We start from the raw sequence: 23,626 nt of genomic DNA on the forward strand, positions 1-23,626 counted from the left end.
TGACTGGTGCAATTATTTACAGACAAGTGAGTTTAAAATATTTTTTATCTGTTCCCAAGCACCACAACTCCTGCTTCCTTTTCCTGAAGGAGGTTCACCCCTGGAAACAGTATACCTTTTGCTTTATAGCTCAACTTGCACCAAGGCCTCAGGGTAGGTGAAAGCAGTTTTATCTGGGAAGTTTAAAGGAAAAGCTTCCCAGTTCTTAGGGGGTTCATTTTTATTAGGTATTATGCCAACATTGCTAAAATGGCTCAATACCAACCATGACTGACCACTTGGCCCCCTCACCTCTCTGAGAACTGCCAGCTATAAAATTTCAATTCCTGCAAATGAAACCATTATTTATATGAATCTACTCCATTATAATTTGGCTCAGTCGTTTTTGGCAACTGACTGGGAAGGAGCTATAAGAAGTCTGCAGAGTGGGTCCGCTTTGTGTTTTGTGAATTGCCTGTGGTCACCTAAGTCAAGCAATTCCCATGTGCTAGATTAAGGTATGCTCATAAGTGATGAGAGTCTTTTGTTGCCAGGTGATTGGCAGGGGCTGTTCTGGCAGTCTGGCACAAGTGATTGATGACAGCACCTCCCGTTCTGAGAGCTGATTGGTGGGTCCCAAACTAGGACAAAAAATCATTTGTGGCTCTCTCTCCTTGATGAAATACATGGGAAATGCTAGCCTAAATTATTTCCTTTTTCACTATACCACTTTCAAGTACCAAAAGTCCCCTTCACAGGGCTGGCACTATTACCAGTGAGGACCTTTCCTTTAAGTCTCTCGGCTGTCATCTCAGTGGAGGAGTGAAGAGATAAGCCTTCCTTTCCCCTGCTGCTGCCTTTGGAGTGTGAATCAGCCCCCCCTCCCATCCCTTTAATTCACCAAGGAAAAGCAAGATATGTAGCTGCTTGCTATGTTTTTAAGTGCACATCTAGTTTGGCTCCAGGGCATTAGATGCAGGGAATACTGCTGTTAATCCAGGCAAAAGTTCCAACCTGACTCAGAGGTGATTATAGTCTTTCCAGGCCAGGCAGATCCAAAAGGGGTGTGTGTATGTATTATGGAGTCAAGGAACCTTATGCTGCCTACTCTATCCTACAGCTTCATTACCCACCCACCCCCCACATCGGGGCGGCAGCAGAGAGCATGAGGGGTTTTGCTTTTAGCCTCAGCAGATTCTGCAGAACCTGTTCTTACCATGATGCTCTTGCCCTAAGCCCTTAGCCCTAATCATAGCTGTCAACTTGGAATTTCCCTTATTCTGAATAGGATTCCTCGCAAGAAAAGGGAAAAGTTGACAGCTATGGCCCTAATTTCAAACCAAGGGATAATTATTGCTTGTTTTACTTCCTTGGCTCACATTTTGCCCTTGTTAGCCTTGCTTCTCCCATTCTTCACCTCTCTTGTCATCGCAATTAAAATTCGAGGCTCCAGTCCTATAACCATTTAGCTGAGAATAAGCCTGTTTGAATTCAGTATGGCTTATTGCCTCTGACTCTGAATAGGATTGCTCTGCAAGCCTCCTTGAGTAGATGCTATTCTGTATATTGCCTTGAATTCATCATCATAGGAGGAAAGAGTCCGTCTTCAATTGTAGATTTTCTCTCTTGCCACCAAAAGGCTGCTGTGGAATCTTCTTTCCAGTGCAACACAGTAGGAGCTGGAAGTTGGGTTAGTGGAGGAGGGGGTGAAGATTGAGGAAACCTCGGAAGCATCCTATCAGAAAGGCATGGTGGGAAAAGCCAGCCAAGGCAGACATTTGTCCAACAAAGGGATGGAGAATGAGTGTCTTTCCAAATGTTTCTGGACTACAACTGCCATCATTCTTGATTACTGGCCATGTTGACTTGAGCTCATTGGAGTTGGAATCCAGCCACATCTGGAGAGCCACATGTTTTTCCCACACCTGTTCCACCTCCTGCTTTTTGAAGGCCAGCATTTGTGGGGAGTGATACTTTGCAACTTTATCAGATAGGATTATCCAAGCTACATCAGTGGATTCTAGCCCTGATGGCTATGCTCTTCCTCTGTATGCTTCTGGAAGCCACAGGAGGGAAGAATGCTCTTGTGGATGCATCCTGCTGGTAGGTTTCCCACAGGCATCTGGGTAGCACTGTGAGAACAGGATGCTAGATGGGCCATTGGCCTGATCCTGTTGGCTCTTCCTATGTAGTTATCCACATATGCCTTATCCATTAAATGCAAACAGGCAATATTTGGTGGAATCCTTCAAACTTTGATGACTGAGTTTTTGTTTTCTTAGTGGTGAGTTAACAACAAGATCTGAAGTGCACTCTTTGTTATCTTGGCAAAGGTTCCAGTGACTTAAGCCAAAAGTGCAGTTTCTGTTTTGGGAATACTAACAGATCATTATTCTTACTCAGCTAATCAGTGACAAGCACTGTTACACTCATTGTGACAGTCAATTGCACTGCATATACTTGCTGGAAAATGTAATATCAGTGAGGTCTCACATCTGATATTCAACATAAATTGCTGTACTGTACAGATTTTCACAGTAGCATACATGAAGGCATTCCCCCCCCCCCCTTATTCTTATTTCTAATAAGCCCTTGGAAATGTAGAAACGAGAAACCTATCTCTGTGGAATGGATTTTTGGGGGAATTATTAAAAAGATCTTTGTGAGTTATTAAGGGATATTAATTAGAATTTCAAACTTCAGCTGTATTTTCTCTTCCTACTATTATTGTTAGTCCCTATGAGATCTATGTAAGTGTTTGGCAAGCTGTCTGAGATTAATTTATATCCCCCAACTTCACACCTATTCAAATCATGCATGTCCCCATTCTATTCCCTAGAATGTGTCCCCAAACTTGAAGCAAACTTTTATCAAGACAATTTGTCTTTTGCTTCATTTTCTCAATTCTTTCTATTGTGTGTGGTCCCCGACTCAGGGTTAAGGAGTGGTTAACATGCATGCGAAGGTGATGGTTAGTTGATGAAGGCTCTGTGTGAAAGGAAGTGAAGGGAAGATCTCCCAGGGTGGGAGGCTGGGAGAAGAAAGGAAAGCTACTAGATGAGAGCTGGGAGGACTTACCTTTCTCTGTGTGGGCCAAGCTAAATTTTACCTGTGAAGGAGGACTTATATTCTCCCCCCTTCTCTTTCTCTCTTGGCTCTTTGTTCTTAGATTAGTTCATTCTTTTATTGTAACATATTATGAAAAGTATAATAATAATAATAATAATAATAATAACAATAATAATAATAATAATATATTTATACCCCACCCATCTGGCTGGGCTTCCCCAGCCACTCTGGGCGGATTCCAAAATAATAAGGGAATTTTTTTAAAGGGAAATATTTTTAAAAAAGATTAAAAGGAAGAAAAGAGGAAAGGTGAAGAGAGAAAGGGGGCAGAGGAAGTGAAAGGGGGAGAAAAAACAACAGGTGACATACTCATGTCCTACTCCTGTTGTTTAGAAAGCTATTTGCTCTAGTACCATAGCTCTGCCACTATTTAACTACTAGAATTCTACAGAGGATGAGATAATTCCCAGAAGGCAGAAAATTCCCAGGAAACAAAGGCCAGTTTTTGAACACTTAGAAACCAGAAATCCATCTCCTCAAAACCCACTAGGGCTTTTGCTGCCCCCGTTCCATCCATTCTGGTGTCTGGTGCTTTGTTTCAAGATCCTGGCAGTTAAAAATAAAAGCATGAAGGACATTCCAGTGAGATGCAGGGGAGGAATAGGTGGTTTCTGATGAGACAATTCAGCCACATGCTGAAGAACAAGGGAAAGGCTAGAGGCTGCAGTTCCAGGTAATCAAGGACAATTAAATAGAGAGTGATGGAAACCAGAACAGCAGCAGACCACGTAGTAAATGTGTCACTGCAGAAAAACAACAACTATGAATCAAGGTTGTTGGGTTAGGCCCTAACAAGCTGGAATCTCGATCTGTGTGGTTTTCCTTTAGGAGGAGTGCTTTTCAGTCTGAGCAGAGAAGGTCCTTGAACAGGTCCATATCACCGAGAACGGTAATATGAAACAAGAGAAATGTGTTCAAGTAAATTCCTCTGGTGACCATAATGGTTTCTCATGGCAGACGTAGGGTAGACTGCCCTTCTTTTCCTTTGTGTTCTTTGATCCTTGTTTTGGCATGTCAGTATGAGGGATGGAATGGGAAAGCTTCATTGAAACACAGCAAAATGAGAAACTGAAGTTTCCATCCCTAGCAGCGAGTAGTAGCTCAAAGGAACAAGTGTCTTGTACAGAGTGACTGAGGTTTCAGTCACTGCACTTAGTTAAGTGGGGAAAGGGTTGGTTCATGGCTGTTATGGTATAAGGGTGGGCAGCATTGATTCCTGGCTGCCAGTAGGATGGCACATTCTCTCTTTCTCTCTCTTTCCCCCAGTCCCTTGCATCGACCTATGTGGATGTCTAATCTTTGGAAGGAAAAAAGTTTGGAACCGTTGTCCCTCTTCCTTCTCCGCACAATGCAGTGAGGCATTTACAGATGCTGGGGAGAGGAAAGCTACGGATTCTCACGGTCTGCTTTCAGGTGAAGATTTACCGATAGTTGTACTCTAGGCGCTTGTGCCGAAAGAAGTGCTGCGTGTTCTGCCTAGGTGCAATATGATGGACTATTTCACAGTGAAATATGATGGGCCTATTAATAATTGCTGTCTCCTAGTCTGACCTTGAATGGAGCTCCGGTGAAATCCTTGTTAAGTTTCCTTCTCCTTTATTTACAGCTGGGAGTGCACAGAACGTTTCCTGCTGCTGCCTGTGTAGTATGAAGACCCGTAGCATATCAATGCATGATCACTGAAATCCTATTTGCCCTCTTTGGGGTATTGATGTAACGGCTTCCTGCTATGAAGCACCTCTCTCTCTCTCTCTCTCTCTCTCTCTCTCTCTCTCTCTCTCACACACACACACACACACACACACCCTTTCCCCTCCATCCATGCCCCCCAACTCGCTGCCACCGCAGCTGACTTAGCAGGCTCCCCCCGCGCCTCCCCCATTGATCAAGCAGGCGTACCGGTCTCCTCCTCGCCTGCTTCAGACTGCAAAGCTCAGCAAGTCTCACTGCGGGCGCTTGGAAAGGAGTTGGGATAGAGGGGAGGGGCTAAAACCACCCTCCGGGGTTGGAGAATGAACTGCACCACAGAGGCGGAGGCGGAGGAGAGAGAGAGCCCCTTCTCAATTAATGCAGGATCTTTATTCTATTGAGCCGCCTCTCCGCCAATGAGGTTGGAGCTCCGCAGAATACGGCGACGTACGGGAGCCCTGGAGGGGCGGGTGGGAAAAGCAACTGCAGCATTTTGAGGGACTGACCTGCCGGCTCGAAGTCTTCTGCCCGCCTTGGACTCTGTGTGTGCGTGTGCGGACGCTGGTGTGTATCTGTGTGTCTCCGCACCGGCGAGCGAGTAAGTTTCACTTTCCTTCTTGTTCTTTGCTTGCATCTGTGTCCGAGGATGTACTTCGGGGTGCATCAGAAACCAGACCTTCCCCTTTCCTTCCGCCTCTTCTGGTGATTGATCGTCCCCTAAGTAGTAGCGGGGCTCTGGGACAAAAAGGTTTGGCGAGCGCAAGGGTGGGGAGAGGAAACAAGATTAACGCAACAAAACGCCTCCCCTCGCTTTTAAGTTTACTGCAGCAAGTGGAGTTATTTAGAGAAGCTAGTGGGGATCTCCTCGTCAGCTTTCTGCAGTTGAGCAGAGAATTCGCTGGCCGTGGTGCTGACCGGACGGTCAACCAGATCTTGTTTGGCCAGGAGTGCTGAACGGACAGCTCCCCGTGGTTTTTGCGGCGGTTTGGCGCAAGGCATCTTTCCTTTCAGGGTACAGTACTATGGAGATCCATGATAAAAGTGGCCGGTGGTTTACTTCTGATTGGAGCAAAAAAGAAAGGAAGAAAGCGGGCTGTTCCTTAGAATATAAGCATCTAAGCAAACAGCAACAACAAAAAAGACCCCATCCGTGTTTGTTTCTAATGATCCCAGGGAAGAGTCTCAAGATACCATTACCTGGTGTGCATGCTCCCACCTCGCCTTCAAGGTTATAGTCCAGACAGATGCAGAGGAAGAGGGTCACGCAAGCAGAGACACCAAAGTGGAGCAATTAGCATATGCACACACATGTACAGATATACTGTACAACATGTTCTGTTTCAGGACATGCTGCAATCTAAAAATACTGCCAATTGGATGGTATGTGCACAATAGGTTTATATGCACCTGATCTGCAGCACGTCATATGTAGATCCCACTAGGGCACTCAGATACTGGTGCAATGTGCTGAATACAGAGCTGGGTTCCCTGGAGAGAGTGCATCGCTAACTTTCCTGATGCAGGAATGGAAGGGTTTCAGAATTCAAAAATCAGGTGTCAGATCTAATGAATATGAGGTTTAAAGTGTAACAAGAACTCACCTTTAGAGTGGGTTAGATTCATTGCATTGTGTTTGATTGCAAGAAGTCAGTCTATTGGGATATGGAGCCTTTGTATTTCAAATCTGTGCCTGTCCGCAATGGTTGAGGCAGGGAATCACTCTCCCTGACATTGCTTAGAAGAGGTGCTGACTCAGCTCTCTCTGCTCCTGCTCAGCAGGGTAAGATGGTTCCCAAAAGGGAAAAACAAACTGGGAACAGAACAATCCACTGCACCAAAAGGCAGATGCATCAATGTCTAAACACTGACCAATAGGGTCAGGTGTGAGAAAGAGGAATTGAAAGGGAAAGAGAGAACCTGCAAGGAAAAGAAGGAACCGCTGTGTGTGGCATTCTGGGGCATGCAAATTAAAGTGGCCTTTCTACATGGGTGGAACTTGCTGTTAGTAATATGTGATTGTGTGCACAGGTACACAGCCATGTGCAGAGATGTTAGCATGAAGTGGGTGGTATCTATGGTGAGCCCACACCTAACTCCATGAGTGCAATTGCTGAGGAGAGGTCATGAGCAATCATGGAGAGAGCTGCCAGCGCACTGCATGCACTGCCCAGTTGACACAAACCTTTCTCCACCCAGCCGTTTGCCTGTGCATATGAGAAACTCAGTAAGTGTGAACTGCCTCTATATTTTAGTGCAATGAGCTCTGTGAATAAGGGATAGGGGGAGCTTGGGGATTTCAGACAGTTTATATATTCTGGGGGGGTTTTTTGGGGGGGAGGAAATGGAACTGTTGGCTGACTCTCTGAGGGCTACTGCAGGATGAGAGCTCTGGGGATGAGTCTGCTGATTCTTGGCTGGCTGGCACAGGGCAAGTCACTTTCCAAGCTCCCAGTCTATTATAGCTCTGGAGTGCTTACAAGATGAGATGGGAGATAACGATTTTCCAGCTCCTGAGTCATTAGCTCCGTCTGTTTCTGATAAGGCCTTACTCGCCCTTCTTGCTGCAGTCTCCTTTTGGAACACACGCACAGCCTGAACCAGTTGGCTGTCATTTACTCCAGACCTAGATGGCCTCGTTATACCTCGTCAAGGCTACTTTGCACTCTTATGAGTGCAGGTCTGAGCAGCATTAGATTCTTGCAGTGCTCCTGGGTTAACTTTTCTGATGCTGCCATTGGTTCAGTGTGAGTCTCCTTCCACTGCTATACATCATACTGCTAGCTATAATGGGTCGGCAATAGTTCTGTGTGCCCTTTTTGGATGCTATAATGCTGGGGGGGCTCCTTGTAAAACGATCGGGTTTTCCTAGCACCAGATAATCCCACTGCAATTTTACATAAAACAGGAAAGAAAAGACTTTGTGGAGAGGTACCCAAAAGGCTTTGGTGCAGCTGCTGCATCCATCCATTGCCTCTGTAGATTGTTCCCTCTGGACTGCTTCATCATACATGAGATTTCCCCCTAGATAGAGAGCATCTCTCTGTGTGGGTGGTGATGGAATAAATCTATCATGACTGAAGTGTGCTTTGATTTTGCAGTGAGAACACGGATCAACAAACTGTCATGTGTGAAGCACTTTTTTAGAGTGTAAGCTCTGCAGCTATTGATATTGCATGGGTGGGGTGGTGACATAGGAATGTGAATGCCCTAATACTCAATGCTGACCTAGAGGCATGAATGTGTATGCTGTATGTAGTTCAGACACGGGATGAGGAGTATGTCTTTCCTTGCATTAGGGATCTTTTCGTGTGCTTTTCTATATTTTTGTTGATCTCAGTAAATGTACATGGGTGACTGTAATGCAAGCTAGTGTGTGCCAGGATATCCAGGATTTTTCATGTCCTGTTGTGATTACAGGTTTTTAATGGACATGGAAAGGCCGGATGCTAAGGGGTATGTGTTTATGGGTGTGTTATGTGATATTTGATGAGGATTTGAGAATGGAAGTCATTGGAGGATCCCACTGTTGGAGATCACTGAATGCAAAAGCATTTAATGAGAATGTAACTGTCAGGGGAGCATCAATGGATGCTGTAGTTTAACTGCCCCTATAGAAGATCCTATGGCATAACGTTCAGATGAAAAATCAGTAAAATGGACAACTATTGTGTGAAAGTCCTTTCAAGCCACAATGTTCTCTGAAGCTTAGCTGGCATGGGAGAGTCAGCATAGACATCAATAAGACTGAGTCATCCTGATTTATACACCACCCCTTTCTACTGCAGGTACCCCCGCTCAGTTATAACTTGCTTGTAATGCTGGGGATCATGGTAAACATCCAAGTTGAAAGTACGTTCATGTTATATGTAAAAGCCATTCCGTCCAATGTGGTTCTTGAGGATGCTGTGCTGTTGTAAGTGGTTGCCTGCACTGTGGCATTCTGGAAACTCTTCATTTTTGAACAGGGCAAAGAAATTAACTCTAAAGATGAAATCCAATGACATCTATCTCTGTGGCTATTCTGAACTACTTTCCTCCAGTGTTTTGTATTAGTCATTTCCACCCTGGTATTTCTTCCACAGCAGTGTATCAAGCATGGAGGCCAGAAGGTGCTCCAAGCTTCCTCTGCAGCCTGGATCTATTCGCCATCAGTGTTCAGCTGGCTGAGTAAATCAGCGTTTACAATGTCTTTATCACCATCCTGTTGGTAGCAGACATAGATCACCTGGCAGTGTGAGTGACTCACTTTAGAATCCCAGAGCCTTTTGAAATACAGCTACTGCTATATTGCAAGAGCAAATGGGGGAAATGAAGCGTGGGAGTCAATGGTCATTTCCCCAAAGCTGTCTAAAAAGGCATTTCCTTTTGATATCTGCTGACCCCTTCTCCCAACTTGTTCAGGCTTCAGCAGGCTGACTCCAATGGTCAAGAGAAGGGAGTATGGGGAAACCTGGCTGCTTGGCATACATAATAGTGTCATGCCACGGGGTAGGGGGTGAGGAATGTCTGCATGCAATGAGGAAAAGCATTCATTGTCTGCAGACCACAACTGCATGTTCTTGAAATATGTCTGCGTGGCCAGGCAATTAGCAGCAGGAAAAAAGGATCAGCATATGCTAATACTCCAGGCTAAGGCAGACGACCCTGAGCAACTTCTATTCAGTGAGCAGGCCCCAGGCAAGAACTGGAATAAGCAGACTGGGGAGGAAGAGATGGTTCTGTTGGAGGCCTCTCTTTGCAATACCATGCACCTTGGCCATAACTGAATGGAGTGAACTTTTGGATTATGGCCATGATGATGGTGGTGGTGGTGATTTATTTTTATGCTGGGTTACCCCAGTTACTCTGGGTGGCTTCCAACAAATTAAAACACATAGAGGTCAGGTCTTAGTGCTGCAGGAGAAGCACAGTTTGTTTTCTTTGGCTCACTCTCAGGCATTTGTCAACTCAAAGTCATTAACTCACTCATCCCTTTCAGAGAAAATGGGAAGAAGGACTTTGACACATGTGACAACATTCTGGCATGTTTCTGAAGTGTGAATGGGACTCAATGGCTTTTACCAAGCAGCAAGACCCAACTATTTAAGGTCATGTAGTGAACAATATGGAGATGAGCTTTCAAGTATTCAAAGACAACAACAACAACCATTCATGGAAGTGGAAGAATCTGAACTACAATATAGCAGCTCATTATAAACTTCTAATAATGATCTGGGCAGTGTATCTCCCAATACCAGAAGCTGTGGTCACACAACCATGGAGGGCTGTTGCCTTTGCACTATCCTTGTGAATTTCCTGGAGATATTTAGCTGGCCCCTTTTGATGTAAAGGATGCTTCACAAATCGATTCCTTTGTCTGAACCAGCAGAGCACTCCTTACTCTTATCAATACTAGACTTTTAATACTTAATAATTAGAATGGTTTTTGATTCTGTGTATTATATAGTTTCCTTTAACCTGCCTTTTGCTCTGTATGTTGATTGAATCCTGGCTGAACCATTGATTGTGATTCTTATGTTCTGATATACTTGCTGCTACAAACCTTAGCCTGTATGTAGCTGATGGCTTTCTTCTGCATGGTGTTTTGATGCAAGGGCATTTTGTCCTATTAGTAAGGTTCAGCACATAGCTTTGTATGATGACTGAGTGCCTCCTGCTTTTGCACAGTTGGCACCTGTATGATCCAGGTACCTGCATTCATCTTGGGAGACCTAGAATTCTGGAATGTAGGAATTCCTCCTACATTCCACAAATCCTGCCACCACTGCCCAACACTTCCTAACAGCATCACTCATGGCTACATAGCTGTGCCGGCTTGCAAAAACTTCCTAAGAGCCACACTATTTCCCCATGGTGGTCTGAGTATATTCCAAAGGTTAGAGACAGATGGATGCCAGCAACAACAATATGTGTGGGTCTCCTGGAGCCTGTTAAACAGTGTTTTATTAGACATATGCACCTACCGGTATTTTGTTCCCAAAGCAAATGATCTCTTTGGGTGGATAGACAGGATGTTGTTTCTTCCTTTCTTGCTGCAGATTCCCCTCTCCCTGCCGCACCAGAAACGGTGTGTATGGCAGGGGGTCAGCTGCCATCTGCTGCATCATGTCTCACCAGTTTACATCATTTGCTGAGATCTCTGCAGTCTTCGTACTGCAATAAGAACTAGTAGGGTTTTGCAATGACTGTATGCCATGCATTTTATCTCCACGTTCTCAAGCACTTGTTTTTACAGTTGGAAATGACTAAGGTATAGAGTGTCACTTTCCCAAGGTCACACAGTAAAAAAGAAAAACAAAAAAACATGGGACAGCTAGAAAGGGAAGCTCCTGCTGCCTTCATCTTCTAACCGATAGTGAATGCAAATGGTCTTCCTCGAAATCCTTTTGTCTAATACTCACTCATGGACAGACCATCTTGAACTAAGTTTAACAATTAATGTCACAAATAAGTCATATTCCTATACATATAAGATTCTCTGAATCCCTGGGATTCCCTCCATCCCTCCACAGTTTCCATAGTTATTCTTTCCCAACTGCATCATATAATGTTCTTCATGTTTTCTTAAAACTCAGTTCTCACCATAGTTCTCGTTACATTGCAAGTTTTTTTTAAATCCTGCCAATGTTTTAATTGTTTACAGTGTTCTTTGAAGTAACTTATAAATCCCCCCCCATTCTTTATAAAATTTAATGTCCTCTTGATCTCTGATCTTCCTGGTTATTTTTTTGCCATTTTGGCATAGTCCATCATCTTTATCAGCCATTCTTCTCTTGTAGGTATTTTACCTTCCTTTGATCTTGAACAGTGCTCTAAGCACCTGTGGTGTCGCCCAGGAAAAAAAAGCTTCCAGGTTGCCTGTATCAACATTTAAGTAGGGAGAAGCTAAAGTGGAGAATCTGGAGGTGTCTAGCAGTCTCACAATCCCACAGTTGTGTGTTGTGGCTGTGATACTCCAAAGGAGCTTCACCAGAATCCTCCAGTGTCAGCCAAGCAGAGCACGTTCATCCTCTTGCTTTGCATCCTCCCTTTACAAGATTACCACAATATATCATGAACATAATTACTAGTACTAGTGATGGATGAACTCCCATCAGCTTGATTCAGAACCGGCTCAGAAATTATAAGCTTTCTCTTGAGAACTCTTGGGAGAAGGGGGGGGGGAGACTTTTCCTGCGAGTTCTTTGTCTTGTGGCTCATAATGTTGGTTCATGTGTGCTGGATGCACCGCATTGTAAAATTCCCTTGTAACTGTGGTTCCCAGTACTAGCCATGGAAGAAGAAACTGGAAATTCAAGCACTTTCCCTCCCCAAACAATCAGTGCTGGAAACAAGAGATGGTTTTAGAAACAACAGACAGATGGAGAAAAGTAGCCAAATATTAGTACGAAATAAACAAAAGGAATTTACCTGAACAGAGGAAGAACTTGAATGGGTGGTTTGGTCACATAGTGAATGTTTCATTGGCTTGGGCTGATGGGAGCTGCCTGTAGTTCAAAATATCTGGAGGGCGCGAGGTTGATGAAGGCTATTCTACATATTGTGCTTCTCAAAGTAATCCTATTGCTTAACATTTACTTGGTGCAGTTTAAAATTATTATTTTATCTGATGGTAAGCCTAAAGTCAGGGACTGCCTTACTATTGGGTTTTATTAAACTATTCTGGAAAACATTTCTCTCTCCCCCTAAACCGTAGGGAAAATGGTCATGAGTGATGTCCAAACGATGCATTCTGCCAGTGCAAGGTTTTCCACTTGTGCAACAGAAATTCTTTCCTTTCCTTTTCCTGTGTGTACCTGTGTGCCCTCCCCCAATCTGCTTCCAGAGTGTTGGGGAAAATGCCTATAACAGGTTTAGGAGGCTTGTGGGGGGAAGAGAGAGGGGGAATTCCATTGCAAACAGAAACACTGAAGGAACATGTTACTTAGCAGTACATTGGATACAACCCAATATAAATACATACATTTTGAGTGCTTAAAGTGTGTGGCATATATTACCTCAGCAATTCTTACAGCAGCGTTTTCAGACAGGCCAGTATGAGAATGCGCTCATTGTCAATGGTGGGGTGGAGGGTCAGAATAACACTTGCTTTATGATCACTAATAAACCTTTCTACTCATTCTCTTATGGATAGTTTATGCCATACACCTGTTTTGGAAACATCCTCCTTGACTGTGCTTTGGCAAAGATCCTTTAGTGAATTCATGACTGAGGTGAGCTTGAAACCAGGAACTTGCAGCTCAGACAGCTCACACTCTCAGCCCTTGCATGAGACTTGCTCTCCAAATGCCATTTGCTTATTAGTCCTCATCACTGAGTTATCACTGTGACTAAGTGCCATGTCTGAGTTGCAGTGGCTAATTTCTCTTCATGGCTTCTTTCATTTATAATGGGATTTTGATAACATCAAACGTCCTCAACTATCGGATAAACTAAAGCTGGCACAATTACCAATTCATTAATTCAATCTCAGCAGATAATCTAGACTGCCCATAGCAAGGATCACCAGTGTACCTGTATTTCAGCATCCACTTTATAAGAGTTTGTTTCCTGCAACTTCTGGGAGCTGAAGTAGCCTTCCCTTCAGCCTACCAACAAGTGACTTTGCATATTAAGGGCCAGCTGGCCTAAATCCAATGTTTCTGAACTGCCAGACAACTTGGCAAATCCTCTGTTCATTCTATCATGACTCAGCATTGCAAACCCAACGCAGCCAGTAAAGACTCCCCATCTTCCAGAGAGCAAAAAATAGACAGGTATAGCTTTATTTTCCATGTACTATATACATGATTGCATATGATTGTTATAGGAGTGCCTTTTTATAAGTTTCTTGTCCATAGCTTCTATTCCCATAATGCCTTGGAGCTCTAGGGTTCACAAGAAATGAACTCAGCTCATTTTTAGAAATGGGGGGGGGGGCGGACTTGATTAGAGAGGAACCATTGTCTCAGAAATGGGAGAAAACAGTGTTTTCTGCCTTACCCAGGCCAAGAACATAAACGACATAGGATTAGCTGCGGGAACCCTCTCTAGCTAACGGAGACATTTTCATTCCCGAGCTTACAAAAAGGTTCCCTTTATTATATTGGACTAGATATGGGGGTCAGTCCCTGCATGATTCCTGTGAATCCCTTCTGAATTTGCAACCCATAGCAGTTAGTGTGAGCAGTTAATGTGTGTAGATGGAGGGGAGAATCAAGGCACAGCATAGCAGCTTTAAAGTAAACTCCATTTCCTGTGAAGGAAATAAGAAATAGCATGGCATATAAACATTTTAAAGATCCCTTTCAGCATGGTCTCCTCCAATAGGGTTGTATCCAACAAAGTCATCCTAGCATATTCCGTCATTGCAGGGGGTTGGACTAGATGATCTACAGGGTCCCTTCCAACTCTATGGTTCTATGATTAGTACAAGGATTTCTGTTTTCACAGCAGGTCTTCCTCTCTCCCTCCCCCAATCGCTTCTGAGGGTTTCCCCAAACCTCCAGAACAGATAGGTGGTGTATGGGAGCACAGGAGAGAGGAGGGAGAGAGGAAATTCCATTCTATAGGTGAAAGTCTTTGTGCCAACAGGACAGTTTCACCAAAAAAATATCCAGTGTTATTCTCAGCAGGCTCTCCAAAACCTCCATGTTTCCAATAATTTTTGTTTTCAAGTGATTGCCAAGAGTTCTGGAGTTTTGTGTTGGGAGGTAGATGATTGACCACCATTGCACTCAGGTACATGTTAGTCACAAAGCAATGATCCAGGAAGGCTTTTCCATGGTTTCTTAAATTTCCCAGCTCCTGCCCTTAGTAGATAGGAGCAGTCTGAGAGAGAGAATAGATGCCCAAACCCAATCTCGTTTTAGAATGGCCCAAACTTCATTGGATACTGCTAGCATAACAGAGAAACAGATTTTACTCTGAGAGCTCATCCATTCTTTCAAAGGATGGAAATGCTGAGGTATGTGTTGAGCAATTAATTAGACAGGAAAGATACAGCACCACAGAAACCACAGGGCAGTCGGATGGAAATTGCAAAATTCATGAAAAGTGCTAACAGGATACTCAAACCTGAGGTCTATTCCAGACTGTTGCTTTTTTGCAGGAGGATTTCATTGCATACAACAAGTTCAGGTTGCCAAATTAAAATGGATTTGGACAACATATATGCTCCCCCCCCCAAAAAAAGACTTAAGGAAGATGATGGCAAAATGCATGGGGAAGTGTGCTTGATAGAACATCACACAACCTCCGTGCAAATAAATCAGGATGAGTTCTCAGTTAGCAACTGATTGCTGGATAACCTTCCCACAAACAACTCAAGAAGGAACAGGTTGAGTAGTAATCAACAAAGTCTTACACAGAGTAGACCTACTGAAATTAATGACCCTGACTAAGACCCTGTCTACACTATACATTTAAACAGTCATAACTTCCCCAAATAATTCTGGGAACTGTAGTTTGCTAAGGGTGCTGAGAGTTGTTACGATACCCCTATTCCCCTCTCAGAGCTATAATTCCCAGAGTTCCCTGGGAAGAGGGATGTGTGATGTTTTGTTGTTGTTGTGTTTTTGTATACCCTGATGGAAGCTGCCCAGAGTGGCTGGGGCAACCCAGTGAGATGGGCAAGGTACAAAAATAAATCCTCCTCCTCCTCCTCCTCCTCCTCCTCCTCCTCCTCCTCCTCCTCCTCCTCCTTCTTCTTCTTCTTCTTCTTCTTCTTCTTCTTCTTCTTCTTCTCCTTCTTATTGCTGTTGCTGCTGTTTTTAATTGTTCAGCCACTCTGGTAACCGTTGCTCTGCAAGGGCAATAGGAGTCACCTAACATTTCTCAGCACTCTTAACAAATGACAGCTCCCAGACTTCTTTGAGGGGAGCTATTTAAAGTAGTTATAACAGTGCTTTAAATGTATAGTATAGATGGAGCCTAAACACTCAATAGGAGAGTGAAACTTAGCTGACTACCACCCATTGCCTGGAAGTGGCCAGAGTTAGTCGCATGTGACTAAGAGGGTAGAGAGAAACTGAAGCTTCTCTTACAGACATGATCCGTAAAGGAAATTAAACACAAAATACACACCTATACCAGCAAACAAGCTGCTTATGAAGGAGTTTGGGTGGGTGGAGCCAAAGATACAGGTCACTGTTTAGGTTGACCATCTCTCAGACTTCTTACTATGGGAGTTGTAGTCCTAACAACCTCTGGACGATTCCAGGCTGATCAACTCCTGCCTGCATGGTGGGGAATAGAGAAGAGTCCCACCTCCAACACCACCTGATAGCCCTGTGTGGGTATCTAACCGTGATGCTTATGCTGTGCCTTCACAGTCGGAGGCTGTATGCTTCGGAATACCAGTTGCTGGAAGCCACAAGTATGGAGAGTGCTGCTGAGCTCTGGTTTGGCTTGTGGACTTCCCATAGGCATCCAATCAGCCACTGTGAGAACAGGATGCTGGACTAGATTTGCTGCTGGCCTGATTCAGCAGGACGCTCTTATGTTCTAAGCCAATTTTCACCGCAACATGTTAAGGCTGCAGTGAGCAAAAGACTTAGTCCGGGCTTGTTCCCAAAGCAATTTCCCTGGTCTTGCCTGAGTGGCTTGAAGACTTGGCCTTAATTCTCCCCACTCCAAGAGGGAAATGTACCATGATGTGCTTCAGTCAGCTTACTGCAATGCTTATGTGAACAACTTTCAAACTAAGAGCCGAAAGGAAGATCAAATGAAGGGAATGTGTCAAGAGCCACCGACAATTTTACACTTGCAATTTTACACTTGCAGTTCTCTGCTCTCCTCCCTACAGTTCCTCATCTGCTCTTGTGTGGCCTAATTATGTAGGCATATCTTTCCCCTCTCTGATCCAGCCCTGGCCCTGCCTACAGCAAAAAACTTAGGGTTCGATCCTGCCCTTCTGTTTTATGTGAATTGTTGAAAATCCACCTGCATGAGCAAATCAAAGAAGGATGTGGCCCTTTCTATGAGGGGTGGCCTGGAGAGAGTAAATTACATGTTCTTTGTATTTAAATCACTCTTGGAACGTACTGCCTGACATTACTCAGCCATAATAAGCCTTTTGCTGCAATGGATGCTGCAGTACACGCCATGCCAGACTGAATCCTCCCTGTTCGTTTGTGCTGTTTAGTGCTACACTGGCACAAATTTGAATCTGTCTGCTCCCATTGTCTTAGTTGGGAGGTACAGGGGAGCAGTTCAAAGATGACAACTCCTTGCAACAATAGTTTGGGGATGTTTAGAAAGCGACAGCATGATGCAGTCAAGGAATGAGACCCTGTGGAATTGACAGAGCGGTGAGCTAAGCTACAAGGATTAGAGGGAGCTCAAGTCGTATGTCTCTATGGAAGAAATGTTCAGTATGAAGCTCCCCAGCAGATAGAGAAGGTTTCTCCCCCTCCCCCCTCCATATTCTGTTTTGAAACTGATTGTATTGCTAGCTTGCTTTGTTGGGGTAAATTTAGCTATCAAAATAAATACAAAATTGGCAAAAGATCTGCTTGATTTTTAACTACCCACTAAGAGATGGCAGCCCAATATTCAGTTAAAACATTCAGTCCTCTATATCCATGAAGCTACAAAAGTGACCCTATCCAAATTACTGGCCAAAATCCAGTGCAGAATTAAACACACCTGAGGCCACTGGATCTGTGTTGGCTTGTGGCCAGTTCTGGTGCAGTGTAGCAGTTCAGTGCAGGGTGGGAAAGCTTTTTCAGTCTGAGGTCCAAATTCCCCTCTGGACAGCTTTCCACATGCCAGAAGTTTGTCAGAGGGAAAAGTGAGTGGAGCAATGGGTGGACTGTCAACCTTTGTACAGTAGGCTAGTTTCTGCACATGTACCACTCTATCCCTCATCCTGGGGAGAGTGGGGGTGGCTAGGAAGGAGGTGAGGAATAGAGAGAACCACAAGGACCTGATCGAGAGCATGAAGGGTCATACCCAGCCCTTGGATCTCAGGTTCCCCACCCCTAGGCTAGAGTATTTGAACTTGAGTTCCAAACTTCTTTTAAGATGTGAATCTCATTTGGTAATTTGGACTAATCATTATTTCTCAGCCTAACCCATCTCTCAGGGTTGTTGCCGGGATAAAATGAGGGGGGGGGAACCATGTATACTACCTTCTTTTCAGGGAAAGTGGATTATAAATGTATGTGGCTCTGAGGGTGCTCTTCTGCTGGGTTCTTAAACCAACAATGCAAGTGTGATGGTGAGCAAAAACACCTAAGTGTTTAAACAAGCATTTTCTTGCAGTTTTGCCTTTTTTTGTTTGTCTAAGATGCAGTTTTGTGACAGCACCATGATGCTGGAGCAGGGAGGGAGAGAATATGACTTGATTCATGGTGTGCTTCTCAGTGCCACAACATGCAGGGGTCTCACAAGCATCAGTGAATTGATCTTCACACATCTTAATTTGAAGACAAGATAGCAAAGACACAGAACAGTTTAAAAAGCAATGTAAAAGAGAGAGGAAGAAACAACTGCCACTTCTGAGTCCCATTTTATGGAATGTGTTTCTACCACAAATTGATTGCAAGAGCAAAATCTTGGGTTGTGCAGAAGGCAGGAATAAAAGCATTTCAGAGGCACTGAGATAGCATTGAAAACTTTCCCTGAATGTCACCTGGTGTAGTGCATACAGTGGGTAATCATAGAAAAGCAAATAAATGCTTTGCTAAGTTCCAAGATTGCATCTGTTCTGAAATGAGAGTTTCCCATTGTCCAGGAACCTTTGATAAGAAGCAGAAGCTCATGTTCAGTACGGAATAAAGCCTCAGTCATCCGTGATTTGATCATGGATGAAGGGACTAACCTGGCATGTATAACTGAGGCAGAGTGCATGGCCTGGGTGGCGATATGCTAACCCAGCTGTGCCCATCCAGGTACTTGATGCAGCACCACTGCAAGTCAGAGGGACAGGGCATTGTATCACTGTCATCCACAATGCCCCACACTGTATGGGTTCGAGGGAATGCTTGTCACGTTGGGTCACAGAGAGAGAATGGAGATATTGTTAGCATATCTTTCATCCTGCTGCACTACAACCTATGCAGCTGAGTTGGTGACTTAGACATGTCATGGGCCAGGAGTCAGCTTCACCTGCTGAACAGCAGCCTGAAGGGGGAGAAGGCAGAATAACTCCACCTGCAGCTGATCAGCCTTCAAGGTAAGGAAGAGAAGGCACTGATGAGAACCAGCTGGCTTCAGCCTTCTTAAACTGAGCTCTCAGCAGCAGATAGATACTGGAAACAACACCTGTGGTTCCTGGCCCTACTTTGCTGCTTCCTGCTTTCCATCTGGCCCCTTGGCTCTGCGATTATCTGGATTCCCTGACCTCTGGACTGTCTCATGCCGTATGTGGATTCTACTCTCAGGCAAGTGTTCCTCAGAGACTCGTAGCCCTTGCTTGCTCGGCAACGGGATGAGACCATGACAGGATGTGGTGTTGGAGACCCCCTTCATTGTTGTCCAGGGTGATAGCTTTCGGTTTTTCTGTGGGTGTGTTCTGGGTACAGCTAATGTTAGCCACTGTCCTATATCAGGAGTAGGCAACAGGTGTTGTGGACTACAGCTCTGATCAGTCCTAGTCACCATGGCCTAGGGTGATGGGAATTGCATCCCAAAACATAGAGTACTGTGGTGGCTACTCCTGCCTCATATATTCTGAAAGTCTGGGTTAAGACTGTTTGTATATATTAATGCTTTAGTGTTTTTACAAATACAAAATCCTTATCATGATTTCAATTTGTTTGATGCCTGGTGCTAAAAAATCACAGCACAAAAATCCACTCAATACAAGGCATGCAAAAGACTGAAACAGCAGCATTCATTGAAGATGATAATACAGTCAGTCTAAAAATGGCAAAATCCCAACTAGCCCCAACAGTATGTATATAATCACGATCATCAAAAAAACAACCCAGAACAGCCAAGAGGATAACAGGCAAATCTCTGGAAGAAGAGGAAAGTCTTCACCTAGCATAGGAAATATATTTTTAAGTTGAAAAAGGCAGCAGAGCTGGAAGTCTAGTTTCTTTTTGGGACAGATGCCAATTGGCTACCAGTATTGCCCATCTTTAAGACCAGCATCTGTTTGTAGAATCAAATTAATGTGCATCCATCAGATAATTGACATTAAACAGCCCCACATTTCTAGGGAGTGTCATCTGAACTAAAAATGATTGAATTACCTTCTACATTAGCTATGTGGTTATTTGTTTTTTTTTGTTTTTGAAGGATAAGACAAAAAGGTGAACTTAGGTTCAGTTCATACTGTAATTGGTGCAAGTGTGGAAGCTACTTTCTCCTAGTCCAGATCCATCTTGCCCCAGTGAAATCCTAAAGGAACCTTGTGGGAGGCTGAAGCTACTTCCGGATAAAAGTGTGTGTCTCTCTGTATGTTGGAGGGAGAGAACTACATTTGCCACCCTAAGCTCCTTGGACCAAGGTCATAATATAGATATAATAAATGAACAAGCATTTCCAATGTAAATGCTGCAGGTAACCTGGCTAGTGTATTCTACTAGCATTTTGTGCTATTACAGATTTCTTACACAGCATACAATGGAGACAGGCTGCAGAGTTAGATGGCGCATGTGGCTGTTCCTATGTGATAGGAGTGGCGACATTTCTTAGGTGTGCAGTGAGCAACCTTCCATTGCTGGCAATGGTAAGGGAAAGCACCTTCTGCGCTTAGGAAGTGCTGTCTGCCACAGCCTGCAAGCAAAGGATCTTTGGTGTGGGTGGAGGTTGCCTCTGGATTCAAACCTAAAAATACATACAGTGGTGCCCCGCAAGACGAAAATAATCCGTTCTGCGGGAGCCTTCGTCTTGCAGGGATTTTCGTCTTGCGGAGCTCCGCTATCAGCCGATCAGCTGATAAGCGGTAAAACAGCTGATAAGCGGCTTTTAGGGCTTTTAGCGGCTTTTAGCGCTTAGGGGATTAACGGATAAGCGGCAATTTAGAGATAAGGAGCTTAGCGCCTTTCAGAAAAGGCAAAAAAAAAAAAAAAGGGAGACCACGGAAAAAAATTCGTTTTGCGAGTAAGCCCCATAGAAAAAAACGTCTTGCGAAGCAGAAAAATGTCGGAAAGCCATTTCGTCTTGCGCGTTTTTCGTTTAGCGGGGCATTCGTCTAGCGGGGTACCACTGTATTTGTACTTAGTGCCCATGCCTTCTATATGATATGAATGAGCCTGTGTGGAAGTTGAGCAAGCATTTATGGGCCTCTCCAGCTTTGTTGTTTAGTCATTTAGTCGTGTCCGACTCTTCGTGACTCCATGGACCAGAGCACGCCAGGCACTCCTGTCTTCCACTGCCTCCCGCAGTTTGGTCAAACTCATGCTGGCAGCTTCGAGGACACTGTCCAACCATCTCGTCCTCTGCTGTCCCCTTCTCCTTGTGCCCTCCATCTTTCCTAACACCAGAGTCTTTTCCAGGGAGTCTTCTCTTCTCATGAGGTGGCCGAAGTATTGGAGCCTCAGCTTCAGGATCTGTCCTTCCAGTGAGCACTCAGGGCTGATTTCCTTCAGAATGGAGAGGTTTGATCTTCTTGCAGTCCATGGGACTCTCAAGAGTCTCCTCCAGCACCATAATTCAAAAGCATCAATTCTTCGGTGATCAGTATGGTCCAGCTCTCACTTCCATACATCTCCAGCTTACACATGGGCAAATCACCAGGAGAAAGCTAGCAAGTGGGTGAGAAACTCAAAGATGTCTAAAGCAGGCACATCCAACTCCCAAGAGACTGCGATCTACTCCCAGTATAAAAAAACTGGCAGTGATCTACCCATTGTCATTGGGGGGAGGAGAAAGGTGGGTGGGTTGCCCAGAGTTGTTGACCTTTTGGGGGGGAGGATTCCACAGAGTTTTTGAGCTTTTTTTTTTTAAGTTAACTTTTTGAACACTTTATTTAAGCCCACGATAGATAAGGATCCAAGGATCTACCAGGATCAGCCGGGGATCTTCTGGTAGATCACGATCTACTGGTTGAACATGCCTGGTCTAAAGCAACCCCTGTTTAGACATATCTAAAAGGATCCCTCCTAGCCAAGTAGCACAATCCACCTGCAGCCCATCCCTTCTTTAGATGGGGGTGCAGCTTACTTCACAGTGTGGTAAGCCAGCCATATTGCATGGGGGGGGGGCTCCTTCTATACCTTCTGTAGAGTGGGTCCCTGGACTTTTGCCCTGAGGGCACCACTGTCACTAATATTATTACTAGACTGGTAGCAAAATAAAAATAGACCTCAGCTAGATGGTGGTCAAGTTTTGGATCTGAGCTTTCTGGTTCTCAGACAGCAAGAGTCCAGACAGCTGCTTTCAGCCCCTGTTGCTGGAACCAAACTGATTGCCAAGTCAGAGCGATGACCTTTCACAGCAGCCGGCTCCCCACAGGGCTGAGAGGATGGAGCGGAGGCCAGTGGCTGCAGCTGCCAACTCTGCAGCTCCTCACTTTCTTCACTCCCTTCTGCGGTGCAGTTTGTCATTCAGTCAGCGGAAAGCTCCCCTTTGCATTGGTGGAGAGAGGGAAAGGAAGGTGTGTGTGTGTGTGTGTGTGTGTGTGTGTGTGTGCGCAGGGAGCTATGACTCAGCGATGCGTAGTCCCAGGGAAATTAGCAACTGAACTGCCTCTAATTAAAACTGTGCCCGGTAAATTCACTGGACTGGATCAGACATGCTGCTCTATGTCTTCCCTCGCTCTGAAAATAAAAGTGCTGAGGAATGCCTCATACACAATGCCACATAAATGTTAATAGGAAAACCCGTTGCTTGGGTAATGTGCACATTACACACATCATTCAGGAATTGCGCTTGGAGGAATGGCAAGCGGGGGACTGATGAAAGTCTTCTTTCATTAGCCTGGCTCAGATAACATTTGGTCCAAACCTTAAGCCCACATAGGTTAGCTAATGTGGGCGTTAGCTGGTTACAGTATAAGTGTAATGAATTTTAAGAATCAGTCATTCACACTGCAACCAAGCACATTTTCTCTCTCCCCTCCCTCTTCCCAGGTAGTTTTGATTTGGGCTCCCCAGGTGTGCATCAAAACTTAGCTGTGATAGTTGGGTATGTGTAGCTGGATAGGAGGAGGCTTAGAAGAGATATGATAGCCTTTTTCTAATATCTAAAGGGCTGTTGCATGGAAGATGGAACATAAACAGGGTTGCCTTATGTCCTCTTTTTCCAGGACATGCCCTCTTTTTCATGGGTGGAGTCGTCATGGTGATCCATAGTTAAAAGTAGAAATTGTGTCCTCCTTTTTGCTCTTCAAAATATGGCAATGCTAGCAAGCTTGGTTTTTTTCCTGCTCCAGAGGGTAGGACCCAAACCGATGGATTCAAGTTACAAGAAATGAGATTCCAACTAAACATCAGGAATAGTTTTCTGACAGTAAGAGATGTTAAACATTGGGACTGACTCCCTTTGAAGGTGGTGGATTTTACTTCCTTGGAGGTTTTTAAGGAGAGGTTGGATGGTCATTTTCCATGGATGCCTTAGAGGAGATTCCTGCATTGTAGGGGGTTGGACTAGATGAATCTGGGCACCGTTCCATGTTTTTATGACTGTTGCAATGTGGAAAACAGGGTTATTTCTTAATCGTACCATTGCAAGGTGAAAGGCATTCATTTATTCAAATACATTTATAAGCAGCCTTTATGAGTCAAAATAAAACATAAGTGCAACATAAAACAATAAAACCATAAAATACCATAAATATAATAAAAACAAGCAATATAGTACTCCATTAATAAAATCAGCAATATAATACATAAACCTCCCACGCACAGTGCAGTCCATCAACCCAAAAGTTGGCAAAGTGACATTAAGTAGTATA

General features: G+C 44.4%; 1 protein-coding gene across 3 annotated transcripts in view; it reads left to right on the top strand.

Moving 5' to 3' along the window:
- The first annotated feature begins 5,178 nt into the window (after positions 1-5,178).
- SYT2 (synaptotagmin 2) overlaps positions 5,179-23,626 on the top strand; it is a 151,881-nt gene continuing 133,433 nt past the window's right edge. For all 3 annotated transcript variants that reach the window (XM_083508577.1, XM_083508580.1, XM_083508579.1), the window contains exon 1: positions 5,179-5,395. The gene's annotated coding sequence lies outside the window, so the exon portion shown is untranslated. The remainder of the gene's footprint in view (positions 5,396-23,626) is intronic.

This window comes from Podarcis liolepis (assembly GCF_965112155.1).
Source record: "Podarcis liolepis genome assembly, chromosome: 6".
NCBI lineage: Eukaryota > Metazoa > Chordata > Lepidosauria > Squamata > Lacertidae > Podarcis > Podarcis liolepis.